Source organism: Vulpes lagopus, chromosome 2 (genome assembly GCF_018345385.1).
Source record: "Vulpes lagopus strain Blue_001 chromosome 2, ASM1834538v1, whole genome shotgun sequence".
In the NCBI taxonomy this organism is placed as follows: Eukaryota; Metazoa; Chordata; class Mammalia; order Carnivora; family Canidae; genus Vulpes; species Vulpes lagopus.
The window spans coordinates 29717183-29730924 of NC_054825.1; the positions used below are offsets into that span (position 1 = coordinate 29717183).

At 44.8% G+C, this 13742-nt stretch overlaps 1 protein-coding gene across 1 annotated transcript in view; it reads left to right on the forward strand.

The window, feature by feature from the left end:
- The window catches only part of HPSE2 (heparanase 2 (inactive)), a 634074-nt gene that overhangs the window by 611307 nt on the left and 9025 nt on the right, over positions 1-13742 (forward strand). The window lies entirely within an intron of this gene.

The window sequence follows — 13742 nt, forward strand, 5'->3', positions numbered from 1 at the left end:
TTTACCAAGTTTAACAAAGCTGTAAACTTGGAGCAGGTGGCTTGCACTCCCACAGCTGCCCACAACTATTTGTGCTATAATTGTTCACTGTTTCACTGCAACCTTGGTGGCTTGCATTTGGCTTCCAACTGTATGTGCAATGGGAACAAAACACAATCTGGGAAGTCACTTACTGAGTTGCTTTAGCCCACCCGAGATCTGTGTTTTCAGTCTTGGTTCACATACCGGCTCTTTTCTCTGGCTATGTGTACATTGCATCTACTTGTCTTTCCTCTCAATCCTATCTGTATTGGGAGACTTTCTTGAGTATTTCATCCTCTCTTTCTTTTCCCCAGTAATTCACGACTAGTGTGCTGAATTTTCAGCCTTCATTCTAGGAAAGAGAACCAGTTCTGGTCCCAGCTTCACTAAATAATCACTTGACCTGGGCAGATCCTTGAATCCTGATCCGTTGACTTCAGTGTTCTCATCTGCAAAATTCAAGAGTTGCTGTATATTTGGTAAGGTCCCTCTGGCTCTAAAATCCTCATCCTGGGTCTGATTTTCTGAGGATCATGGGTATGTTCCAGTTTCCCACTGCCATTCATTAATGACCTGAAAAGGCATTTCTGGCACAATCTGGTGTCAGCAGTGATTGTGATAGTTCAAGATCCTCTGGAGCCAGAGAGATTAGGAACTGAGCCTGCCCAACATTGGGAAGACCACATGTACCATGTGGAAGGAATGGGCCGAATACCTTAATTCCAACAAGCCACTTGCTGGCTCTGTGTCCTTGAGCAAGTTCTATAATCTCTACAAAACAGTCTCCATTTCTTCATCTCATAGGGAGAGGAGTAAAGAAGGTAATCTATGTAAAGTTCCTGACATATAGTCTGTGTGCAGTACATGTCCATTGCCTTCCTTTTCCGCAGCTCATGACTCCAGCTGGCTGGGGAAGAAGAGGGAAACAATTGCTCTCTTTCTAACACCTCTTAGATGTTCCTCCAAAGCAGAATCTTCTCCAACTTTTTAAGATAATGTGTTGCTAAGACATTTGGTAAGATTATAATAAGAGGGCAGCCCGGGTGGCTTGGCAGTTTAGCGCCGCCTTCAGCCCAGGGCCTGATCCTGGAGACCCGGGATCGAGTCCCACATCAGGCTCCCTGCATGGAGCCTGCTTTTACTTCTGCCTCTCTCTCTCTCTCTCTCTCGAATAAATAAATAAAATATTTTTTAAAAAGATTATAATAAGAATGGGATAAATGCAAAACCAAAAACAAGAGGAGATGTAGTCAGAGGGTGACATCATTTTATGAGCTTTTCCCCCCACAACCAAGGTGTACAGGCCTAGTTTACTCCACTCTACGTCCTGCCTCCAGGATTATTCCCCTAACATTTGAACCTGGCCACACCTCAGTCTCTCTTGCCTGTACCTGTCCTTTAGAGTGACTAAAGCAACTCCCACTGGCTACTGATATGCTCTATGTCCCAATTATGCTGTCTTGCACCTCACCTTGTCCCCATCTCAGTGAGAAGCTGTGTTACGGCTTTGTTGAAAATGTGGGAGACAGGTAAAATGAGAATTTCATTCCAGAGGGGTCCTGAAGAGGGATTTGGTAATGGCCACCGAGATCAAATAACAATGTCATGCAATTAAAAGAAGGGGGAGCTGGAATCACAAGCCCTGTGAATCCAGTTGCTGCCATTTACTCCTGTGGGCAAACCTCAGCTCCCTTACCTGTCAGATGGGGTTATCGTGAGAATCACACTAGAGCATGTGGGTGAAATACAGCTTTTTACAAATGAAAATTTCATACACCCAAGTATATGCCTATGTATATAAGTAGAAATATAGACAGGCACATATGAGTTTACATATATCATATTAAAGAGAATTTTGGATTGGAAGTCAAGAGAACTGGATTCCAGCCCTAATCCTACCATTACTTCACTGCGGAGCTTTGGGCTCTTCATTTAATTCTCTAAGCCTGTTTCTGTCCTGTAAACTACTGCTAATTTGACACCTCTCCTACTAGACCTCAGTGGTCTGTGCCACCTTGGACTGTTAGCTGCTGGCAGGGGCTGTCACGTATATGTTCAGTGCCCCCCAGTGCTCTGCTCAGTAACTATTAATGAGTGCAAGAGCCCTCAGTGGTTCTGAGATGGGGGTCTCACAGGAAGGGTGTGGTTTTGGTGAAGCAGACTCTGCAGGAAAGGATGAAAGGAAATGCAAGGAAGTGATTTCAGCCTTTAGTGTCTCCTTCTCTGTTTTATAAGCCTCTGGGGCCAGATTCTGTGTTCTGTGTCTGCTAATTCCTTGCTGCAGCCTGGAGCCGTATTAGCTCAGAAGAGGATGGAAAGCATTGGGAGCAGAGGAACCTGTAATTGCTCTTGTCTGGAGGAACCAGAAAGAGGATATAGAGCAAGTCAGTGTGCCATTCAACCCACCAGTTAGACCAATTTGGCCTGGCGGTTCAGGAGTAAAGAGATGCCAGTAAACCTTTATGACCAGTTGAGAACATGGAGTAACTGATTCTCTTGGAGCTGCCAGCAGGACTGGGTATATTTGAAATCTTTGCAAAGGTATCTCCACGAGATCTCAGGGCTCAAGAATGTCAGGTATTGCACATGAAGCACCCTTAGGGCCACTAATCAGGCACAGTCTAGGGATCCAAGTCCACAGGTGAAGGTTCCTGTTTCTCATTTCTCATTTCTCATTGTGAGTGAACCAATCTTAAGACCTACCACTCAAGTCTCAACTCTTTATGCAAGAAATAGTTCTCATTCTTGCAATCAGACCAAAGGTGGGTGACCAATACCCTATAGGATAGGAGAAGAGAAGCTCAGAAAACTGCAGTATGTACACAAAAGGAGGGGGTTCTGTGTCTGGAATACATATTATGTAAGGCTGTCTGAAGGAAATAGGGAGATTTCATTCAGACAAGAAAAATAAGTCATGAGGACTTTCTTCAGATACTTCAGGAACTGAGAAGTGAAAGAAAACAGATTTAGTCTAGAATCCTCCAAAGTGACAGCAAACCAGGGAGCATAATCTAAAAGAGAAAGATTTCACCACAAAAAAAAGAGCTCATTTTCCTTCAAAGGCTTGCCTGGTCTGACTGAGGACAGGGTTTGTTGGGAGGTAGCCTGTTGCACAGAGTGAGCAGCCATGGCCAGCCCAGAGGGGCTCCAAGATTCCAACTCAGTGGGAGGGTGAGCTCAAAAGAGTTCTGCCTCCCATTGAATTCTAAAATGTGATTCTTCTTTTCCATTCTCATTCTCCCACTCCCACTTCACTTTTGGAGCCTGTTGTCTCCACGGTCACCAGCCAAGTAGCTTCTTCAGGCCACTAAAAGGCCACACAGAGAGGCTGTGCTGTAAGAGGAAGTGACAGTAACATCAGGCTAGTTTTTCTCCAGAAAATCTCCAGCTGCAAGTCCATCCTCTGTCCTGTTTCCTATGTTCTCATCTTTCTGGGAGGAAGACTGATCATTTACACCCAAGACAATAATAGTTCCCATTCTGGATAAGTCAAAAAGAACCTTTGGAACATCTCTGTCATCCATGAAGAAAGGAATCTGCCCAATGCCTGATGTGATCACAAATCAGTGAACATTGTCCTCTAGGGAATCAGTTCTCCCCAAGACATAAATATCTCCAGTGTCTTTTGACAAACAGGGAAAGCAGCATGAAGTGAGGCCAAAGAAGTCAACTTACATCAAAATACAGGACTCAGATTTTTAGGGAAAAGTCAAACCAAGAGCAGGGGTTTGGTCACATCCCAGCGTCCTGCCCTATGGGTCTCATTCAATTCCATTTGAAAGGAAAACTATCCAAAAAATAGAAAAGAAGGAAAGAATTTTCACCACATTGACTGTTCTATTCTGACACCAGAACCTGAGGGAATCAGATGCTAAGAATCCTGGGGCAGAATGACATTTTGAAGTGATCTGCTCTATTCTCCCTACCCTTACTCATTTGCAGCAAAGCCATCTGGACTAGAAGATGCTCAAGGTTTAAGACCTCTGGGGAAGGAGTGTCCACAACTTCAATCCTGTCTGAACACTTAATTTTATAAGAACACTGTGGCCCAATGTGGTTAGGACTTTATAGATAATAAAGAGCTTTAATAGCCATTATCTCATTTGACCCTCTAAATAGCACCATGAAGAAAGTAGAACAATCCCTGCCTCCCTCACACTTTAGAGTTGGAGAAACTGAATCTCAGAGAAGTAAATGACTTATTCGAGTCACCCAACTATTAAGTGATAAAGCTAGAAAGTATCTAGCACCCAATTTTCCTGGCCCCAAATCCAATGCACTTTCCTCAACACTGTGCTACCCCAACTGACATTCATACAGTATAGATCACTGAACCCTATCACCATAGTGTCTGCTTTCATTTCATCATAGGCTTTTCACAGAATGAATGTGAAGAGCATCAGATTACTCAGCAATGTTCTCTCCTCTAGGCTAACTCACCCTTGTTTCATTAACTTTTCTTCACAAGTCCTAATTTCAGATCCTTCTTAAAAGTTATTCTCTGAGCTTCTTCAAAGCTTCTTTTTCCCAGTCATATAGAATTTTAATAAAAGCTTTTGTTTTCTCAGCAAAAGTGGGGACTTCCTTTCTGTTTCCTCTATGCTTTTCTCAAACAAAAGGATTATTACATTCTAGCAGTGACTATAAGCTGGTTTAATTTGAAGCCTCTAAAAATCAATTTTGACATACTATATTCTAACCCCATACATATAGGCACTGCCAGCTAGTTCCCATTCCCCTACTGGAGCACAAGCCCAGAGGCACATCTCTGAGGGAAAAATGCTGGCACATGAGCCTTCTCATGTCTTCATCCATCCATCACCTTTTATTGAGATCCTACTTTGTGCCAGACATGACTTGTTTCCCTTCAGCACTCTAATGTCAGTGGCAACTAATGTAGCCAAAGTTTTAAATGAATTGTAGTCCCATAACTATAGAGCTCAGGAATCCCAAATACACAAATTAGGGGAAAACATCTGAACCTGAAGTTCAGTGTGAATACTTCATCTCAGAATGTCTCCTGATCCTCCAAATGCCAGCCCCACATCATCAATGGCCTTCAAAAGCTATCCAATGTGGGATATTAGGGGGGAGAGGGGAGGGAATTCTGAAGTCCTTATCCTCAAGTTGTTGTTCATCTCTGTTATTAGAAACAAACAACTAACAGGAAGCAGCTTGTGGGTGGTGCATGAGAGAGGTGTGGAATATTTCTGCTTCAGGGCTAATCAGTTCCATACTAAATATTTGCATTTCATATCTGTATTAAGCCTCTCCTTCAGCTGCCATGATTAGCTGAAACTTGAGGCTTCTATTAACCCAGAATCTTATTGACTATTCTGTGAAGAAATGAACATATTTTTTTCTTTTCTGCATACTGCTTATTTTTTTCATCTCTCCGGGATATGACTTTTGCTTTGATTTCACCCTCATTAAATCCTATATCAAAGAAAAACACTGGCATCTAACTGCATGCCTTTAGAAGGGTGTCATTTGATGTTAGCCAAACAGAATAGTACTGAAAATACTCAAGTTAACTCCCAGGTGCTAAGACTTTAAAACTATCTTCGTGTCCCTGTTGGAACAGACCACATTATGATACTTCATCTCCAGATTCAGAGCTTGGTGAGTGTGAGGCTGAACTGGCCACCACCTGACCTACCACAGTCTCTCTCTAAAGATGACTAGAAGTACCACGTTTATTTTTGAACATGGACAAATCTGGGAAAAGAAGCTTGGGGAAAAGTCTTAACCCTAAGAATTCTATACCAAGACTTCTCACTTACACACTTACAAACAAAAACTGAAAACCTGCTTTCTAGAACCAAAGGGCCATTATTCCACTTACCTCAGCAGACTCAAGACAAGTAAGTGTGTAAGTTCTCCCCTGCTGATATTAGTTGGTACCTGGAGTTTTTTTAACTCTGACCAGACATACTCCCTGCAGGTTTCCATTTTCTCTACTTGTCTGGGATCATTTAAATTAGTTTCTTCTTAAAATAAACCACTTTATGAAAGTTCTGAAGTTATTAAAAGGGGACTTTATAGAGGAAAAATTTGGGAGTACTCTTAGGGATCAAGAAGTTTCCTCTGTAACATCCCCGACAGAAAGCCGGCAGCTTCTGTTTGCTGAGACTACTCATGTCATGAGTCAGCCCACTCTGGGACTCGACAGCTCTGATTGTAGGAAAGATCCTCCTTGTATGTGGCCAAAGTGTGTTTTCTTCCATCTATCCCCTTGCTTTAGAAAAATTAAGCAGAGTAAATCTATGCCTTCTTCATAATAATTTTTCAGTGTCTCCCCATAGAGTTGTAGTCTCCAAACTAAACAGTCAATTCCTTGAACCATTCCTCAAATGGCCTGGTTTCCAGATTTCTCACTATTCCATTCATGTTGGACTCCATTGAACTATATAGAACCTTATCGCCTATGATTAACTGTTCAATTTTCTTACCTCAGACAGGCTTAGTTGTGGCGGCCTGAGGAGTAGGAAGTGTGAACATTTTGTTATTCCAACTACCTCACCAACACAGAATAGGAATATTTTTAAATCTTTGCTAACTTTATAATGAAAAATAATACTTTCATCTTAATTTGTATTTTTTGAGTATTAGGGAGGTTGAAAATTTTTCATTCCTATTAGTATTGCTTTTAGGCATTTTCTATCTCTTCTGCTTATTTTTCAGTTGAGTTGTTATATTTTATTAATGATTTCTAAGTTTTTCTAACATGAGGCAATTTCAAAAAAAAAAAGAGGCAATTTCCCCTTTGCTACCTATCAGATGTGTTAAAATATTTTCCCCAGTATTTTTTTTTTTGCTGTTGTTACAACTATTTCATTTTTAGTGTATTATCTTGACATACAGAAGTATTTCCTTTTTATATAGTTAGATCTATATATCTTTTGCTTTGTGGTTCCTTCCATTCCACTTATATGTCTATGTATTTATATTCCTGATATCAGATAAATATGTATCTTTGTTTTATTCTAGTTTCTTTTTTGTTTCATTTTTTATATTTACTTCTTTAATGCCTCTGGAATTTATTTTGATATTCTGTAGGAGGTAAGGACCATCAGTAGTGCTATTGGAGCTGAAGTGTGTGCAGAAGCTGTTCACCCACACAGAGCATCTGGTGCTGGTTTTTAAAAGTCAGAAAAAAAAGGGGCGCCTGGGTGGCTCAGTTGGTTAAGCATTTGCCTTCAGCTCAGATCATGATCTCGGGGTCCTGGGATGGAGCCCTGCGTTGGGCTCCCTGCTCAGCCAGGAGTCTGCTTCTCCCTCTCTCTCTGCAGCTCCCCCTGCTCATGCTCGCTCTCGCTCTCTCTGTCAAATAAATAACATATTTTTTAGAAAAGTAAAAAAAAAAAAAAAAAAAAAAAGGATCCTTTTCTTAAAAGTAGGCATTAGAATAGAGACCTCTTTTACCTGGAGGAAGAAGCCCTGCTGGGCAGATGCAACCACATTATCTGCAGCCCCTTTAAAAGGGCACTAAGTGCCCCTCAGGAGGAAAGATAAGCCACTGATGCTGAAGCGTTGAGTGGGCAAGAAAGGTTCATGGGACAGGGAGATTTGCAAGCTGGCCTCAAGGGAACAGGCAGGTAGTACTTAATCTAACCAGCAACATTGAAGCTAGTGTTCCAGTTCAGAAAGTCGGAAGTGGACACTGTGAAAGTAGAAATGTAAATATATAGGAGTATGTATATTTGTAAAAATACTTACACACAAAGCTTTGAGTTGTCTGTAGAAAAACTAAAGAGAAGTAAGGACATAGAGAAATGAGACTTACAAATCTTCAGTTAATGTAAGCCTACTACTACTCATTGAAACCTAGAGAATTTGGATTCTTTTAACCCTTGTGCTCATTTCAGGGTGTTCTGTGGTTCAAAAAGACATAGTAGCCATAACCAACATATACTCTGCGTTATCGGAGTAATTACATACATATCTGGAAACCACAGTGAAAATACTGGATGATATATTTAATCCCCTTCGGTTCCTCTTGCCTGGAAAGAGCTTGACCCACCTTCTGTCTGTAGGGAACTCTCTGTGCCACAGCTCAGAACCTCAGAGAAACCTAAATGCCTTTGAAAACTTGCCCTTCAAAAAGAAGCAGAAGTTTTCTCCTGAATGTTAAAGAAATGCAGAGTTTGTTATCTGTGCAAATGCTTCATCTGATTAGGTTCTTAATTCATCCTGGCAAGTGCTACACACTCGCCTCCCTGGTAGTAAGGAGCATGTTCATCTCACTAGTGGACACACTGGAGGGAGAAATGAAATGAAGCAGTTCTCTTGAAAAAGCAAAAATGCTTGCTTCAGACAATTCAAAAAAACTTGCCTTTGAGAAGCTCACATCTGGGGTGCCTGGGTGGATCAGTCAGTTAAGCATCTGCCTTCAACTGAGGTCATGATCCTAGATCAAGCCCTGTGTTGGACTCCTCGCTGAGCGGGGAGCCTGCTTCTCCCTCTACTCCCTGCCTGTGCTCTCTCGCGCGATCTCTATCACTGTCTCTCAAATAAATAAAATCTTAAAAAAAAAAAAAAGAAAAGTTCACATCTTACTTTTAGGTTAAAAATAATGTGGCCTCTTGATATGGTACTCCAAAACAGTAAGAAAAGCTCTTTTTATTGGAAATAAATGAAGAATGTTATGATTAGAAAGCTGTTTGAGTCCCTTCCACCCCCAGCTGCAAACATATTCCCACTCTCTCTTCTACCTCTGGTGCTCAACTGTGGCTGTGCTCTGAATCACCTGGGAGCTTTAAAAAAAAAAAACCCATGCCCAAGCCACACCCCAGACCAATTAAACCAAAAGCTCTGGGCTGGGACCCAGGCAACAGTATTTTTAAAGGTCCCCAGGTGATTCAAATATGTGGTCAAGGTTGTGAACCATTGTCGCTCCAGAAAACACTGGAGCAACATCCCGGCTGATTTCCATCTTTGATTTCACCCAGATTCTAGTCTTCATTTAGGCACGAAGCCATTTTGCCAAAGGTGTGAACATGCCATGAGCCCCTGGGAGTTCTCTATGACTAAGTGGAAGGATGTGTACGGCTCCCCATAGGTTTTATTGTTTGTTTTGTTTGAACTCCCATATTAGTAATGTACAGATCGCTGTGCAGATTAGAGGATTATAAAATGCTTTTATATTTTACAGTAACTTGACATCTTAAACCAAGATGTTTAGGAATTCAGGGTTTTCACTTTGCACTTGGGGTTGTTTTCTGAGAGTTTTTCATTTGTTCTCGGCTCCAGAATACATTTTCTTGCAGCTCACTCCCAGCAGCTGGAATCTCTCTGCACAGCTGTCCATCAAGGCTAGGGCCTCCCCTCCCCACCTTCACTCACCTGGGGACTCTCACTGCAGGCAGAGACTGCTATTCTGTTCCAGATAACCCGGATGAAACACTGGTGAATGAGCACTTTAGGCTAACACTCACATGTTTCTGAGCAGTTGACTCCAAACTGAGGGGCAAGGAAGCAGACTATGTAGGCAGTTCTGCTAGACTGAGAAGAAATGGCCCTTGTCTTCTCCTTTCTCCACATCCTCCAGAGGCTGTGGTTTGGGTGACAGACAAATGTAAGCCACAGGGAACTGAAAAATCTTAATCCAACTCATCCCTACGGCAGGGCCTGGGCCCTGAATCAGTAGATCTTTGGCTGCCAAGCACCGGGAAGCCCGAGATGACATGTGGCTTATTCCAGATGAGGGGCCTAGAGCACCAAACTGGGGGACCAGCTGCCCAACACCAATAATCACTTGGCAGACTACTTCTTCTCTGCTCACCTTTGCAGGAATGATTCTGAATCACCGCACACTATGCATTTTGACATCTGTGGGCTCTGGAACAGAGCCTGTGCCACCTGGGATGTCTTACTTTTTGCTTTTGAGGGTGCACCTGATACTATAGGGAGCATCTTATCAAAATCCCATAAAACCGAGATATTTATCCCTTTAACATATTTGAATAGGTATTCATGACTTTAGAATGATGGAACTAATTTTGGGTGTGGCTTATAGACTTTATCTCATACTTTTACATATGGAAAACCCATCTGTGCACATGTGCACACACATACACCTGCCCTCTTGCCTGACTCTCTTCATCTCACCTGCAGACTGCCCATAAAGGAGACACTTCTCATCCCCACACTTGTCTCTTCCAGCTCCACACAATTAGAGCTGGGGGAACCTGGTCTCTCGCCACAGAGGATATTTTAAGACAAGAAAACAAGACAGACCACAAGAGGGTAAATATAGGAAAGGGGAGTATAAGGAAGGAAGAGATGAATTCTAACTTGGCAACCTAGGAAGTCCTCAGGGCTGAGGGCCACTGAGCAGGAGCTGGAAGGATGAGTGATATACCTAGGAAATGCTGGACAGAAGGAGATTCCAGGCAGTGGGATGAGCTTTCTAATGTTCAGAAGTACAAAAGTTCAAGCAAACTTCATTTTGTTTGAAGGGAGTGGGTGAAGGCAAATCATTTTACATGATTGGAATATAAGATGCTTTGTATGGGTGAGAGGAAAGGCCACAGAAATGTACTAGAGCCAGAACACAGAAGACCTCAAAATCCAGGCTGAGAAGTGTGATTTTCCTTGTCTCTCTCCCTGTGTAATGTGTTAATTATAGTGTGTCTAACCACACATTTGCATGTTTCTGAGTTTCTATCTTCACGGGTAAGGGCTCCATCTGCTACAATTGAATTTGTACAACACAGAGAACAGTAGAGAGATGAGTAATGCCCCTTATATACTCATGAATGCCGGAGATCGTGGCACCGATTCTTTATAATGGGAAGGGAACAGAGTTAACCACATGTTAAAGCCTCTCCATGGTTTTTATAGCTGGTTCTTATTGTGTCCTGTGGTTTGAGTGTGATAGGCCTATGACATGGAGCTTTGAGATGGTCGCAGAATCAAATTTTCTTTCCAAACTGCCCCCAGATGATTTCCCCATCTGTTGGGAATTAACAATATCAGTATAAACCCAGGTTCCTTAGCTGGGCTCTCATCTTGTCTGCCAAATGTGCTAAGTTACTCTAAGCCATTAGAAGCACATGGTAAAATCCCAGTATGGCGTGGACCATTATTACACAGCCTGGGATAGATCACAGATCAAGTCATGACCCCCAAACAGGAAAAGCCTAGATCTCTGACAACTTGCTGATAAAATCCCCCAGCTCTGTCCGCATAAAGGAGTCCTAGTGTTAGCTCAGTGATACAGAAGCTAGATCAAAACTCCTCATTGTTTCAACACACCCCTCAAAGAATAGGATGAAGGGCAAATGATCAGCCTCAAAGGGTCTGAGTGGCCAGGAGCCTCACACACAATGTGGGGCTACTTGAGGGGTGCGGGGAACAGGAGATGCATTTGATCTCTCTGGTACAGTCTCCTCTCCTTAACAATAGGGGAAGGGGTTAGTGTCCAATCAGGAGAACTCCTAGAGAGGCTGACTTAGTGGAACGCAACAAACATTAAGTAGAATTACTCTCCTAAGCAAGAAGGCACTGAACCACATGCTACTGAAAACGAGGAAATGAAAACAGTCGCGTGTAGCCGGCGAAGTGACCCCAGCACACAGGTAAAGTAAAGCCGGCAGGACGGGTGCTAGAGGGAGGAGGCCGCGGCCAGTGGGGCCTGGAGGGAGGGGGACTTTCTGACAGTCCCTACCAGGTTCCAGGGGAGGCAAGGAGAGGGGGAAAGCTTCAGGGCGCACTCGGACGCCATCCTCCCCATGGCCCCTGAGGCAGGAGCACCCCAGAGAGGGGAGTGGGCATCCTGCAGCCCCTGCTCCAGCTGGGCTAGTGAGGCCGGCGACACCGGCTGCGGCCCTCCGCGGCCCTCCGCGGCCCTCCGCGGCCCGGTGGCCATCACTCGCGGCCCTTTCAAAGGAACTTCCCCTCTACGCTACCCCAGATGCACGGCCTCCCCGGGAGCACGGGGACGAGCAAGGCCCCTCTGTCCTCGAGCCCCCCGGGCTCTAACCTGGCCCTGGCCCTGGCCCGGAGAAGGGCAGGGCAGCCGCACAGCCCAGCGTCCTGCCTCAGCGAGGGGCCGCCGGCCCGGGAGCCTGTAAAGCGCACACAGGTGCGCGGCCGGCGCGGAGGCCCGGGGCTCCGGGGCGCACCTGCGCCCCCTCCCTGCACGCCGGCCGAACCGCTTCCTGAGTATTGGCAACCTTCAGGTGGGCCCCCCGCCAAGGGGACCGCGACGCGCTCTCGGCTGGGATCCGACCGACCCTGCGGTGCGCTCCTCGGGGAGGCCGAGCGCGGGCGGGGGCGGCGGGCGAGGCGCGCGGGCTTCCCGGGGGCCGCGGCCGAGGCGGAGCTGCGGCGCCCTTGTGTGGAACAAGAGTGCCCTCTAGTGGCGCAGGGGGCCGCACTCTGGCGCGAGAGGCCGCCTGGGAGCCCCGGGAGCACGCGCGCGCCCGCAGATTCCTATGCATCATCCTCCCTCTCCTCTGCCTCCCTTCTTCTTCCCCTCCAACGGTTTAACGATCCAGGAACAAAGACCAGACAGACTGGTGACATGTCCAGGCCGACATAGTTCATGCTGGAAGTCTACACTAAAACTCAGGTCTCTGGCCTTCCAGTCCAGGGCCTTTTCCTTCTAGGTTCATCTCCCTGCATATACATATAATCAGTCCTTCTTTTCTTGATCACCTGCTATGTGAATTGGTATAGGGAGACTGCAGGAATGGACAAGACACACACATGGTCTTCCTGCCTGGGGGAGAGACTGACAAGCTGTCAGCAATGCCAGTGCCCTGTGAAGATGCCTCTAAAGGGCTGGAGACGTAGGTAAAAGGCTTTGGACAGTGTTCTAAGATCAGCAGGGAGCTACTGAACATTAGGCGGGCGAATATCGTGATCAGATTTCTAGTTGGGCAGGATCACTCTGAGTTTGGCAAATGCCTCAAGCTAGTTGTTAGGCTTTGGACAACCCACCTAAAAAATGTTCAAGACAGAGGAATCTTAGGTTTCATCTAGTCTATCTTATACATAGAGAGACCCAAGCTCAGAGAAGGCAAATCACTTCCTCGAAATAGCTGAGTCCCTTCGCCTAAGTCCCTTCACCTCCCACTCAAGGTCCCAAATATGCCAGCCTGAAGCAGACACAGCTCCCACGGCTGCTCCCTATAATACAAAGACTTCCCTAGCCTCTGCCCCCACAAAAGTTCACCCGGGGCCAGACCAGAGCCAAGCAAATTATCTTCAAGACTGACAAAAAAGCATGCTCACTAGACCTGCTACCCTGAGACCTCAGGGTGGTTGAGAGCTTGCTTCAGTATCCATGGCTAGCAAGAACCAGGGTAAGACATGAAACCCAGAGACTATAGACAGGTGTTGGGGGAAGGAGGGTGACCTTGGCAAGGGGCTCCCACAGAGACCTGGGGAGCAGAAGGCTTGACTCACACTGACACATTGAATTCCATTTCAAATAGCATGCAAAATAAAGAAAACAAGTTTAGGAATTGAAAAGTAACTCAGACTTTGTAAAAACAGATGGTGATAAAATGCAGTTGTCCTAATATTTGGATAATTTAAATGCCCTCAGCAGCTAGGGAATTAAGAGAAATAGTTCAACATAAGCTGGATCATTTAGCATTTGGTTTGAAAAGTCATGGGCAGGAAAGAGGTCCCAAAACATGATGGAAACATGATAAGGAATGGTTTTGAAATAAAGAAACATGATCGGGGTGAGTGCCATCTGGAATTGG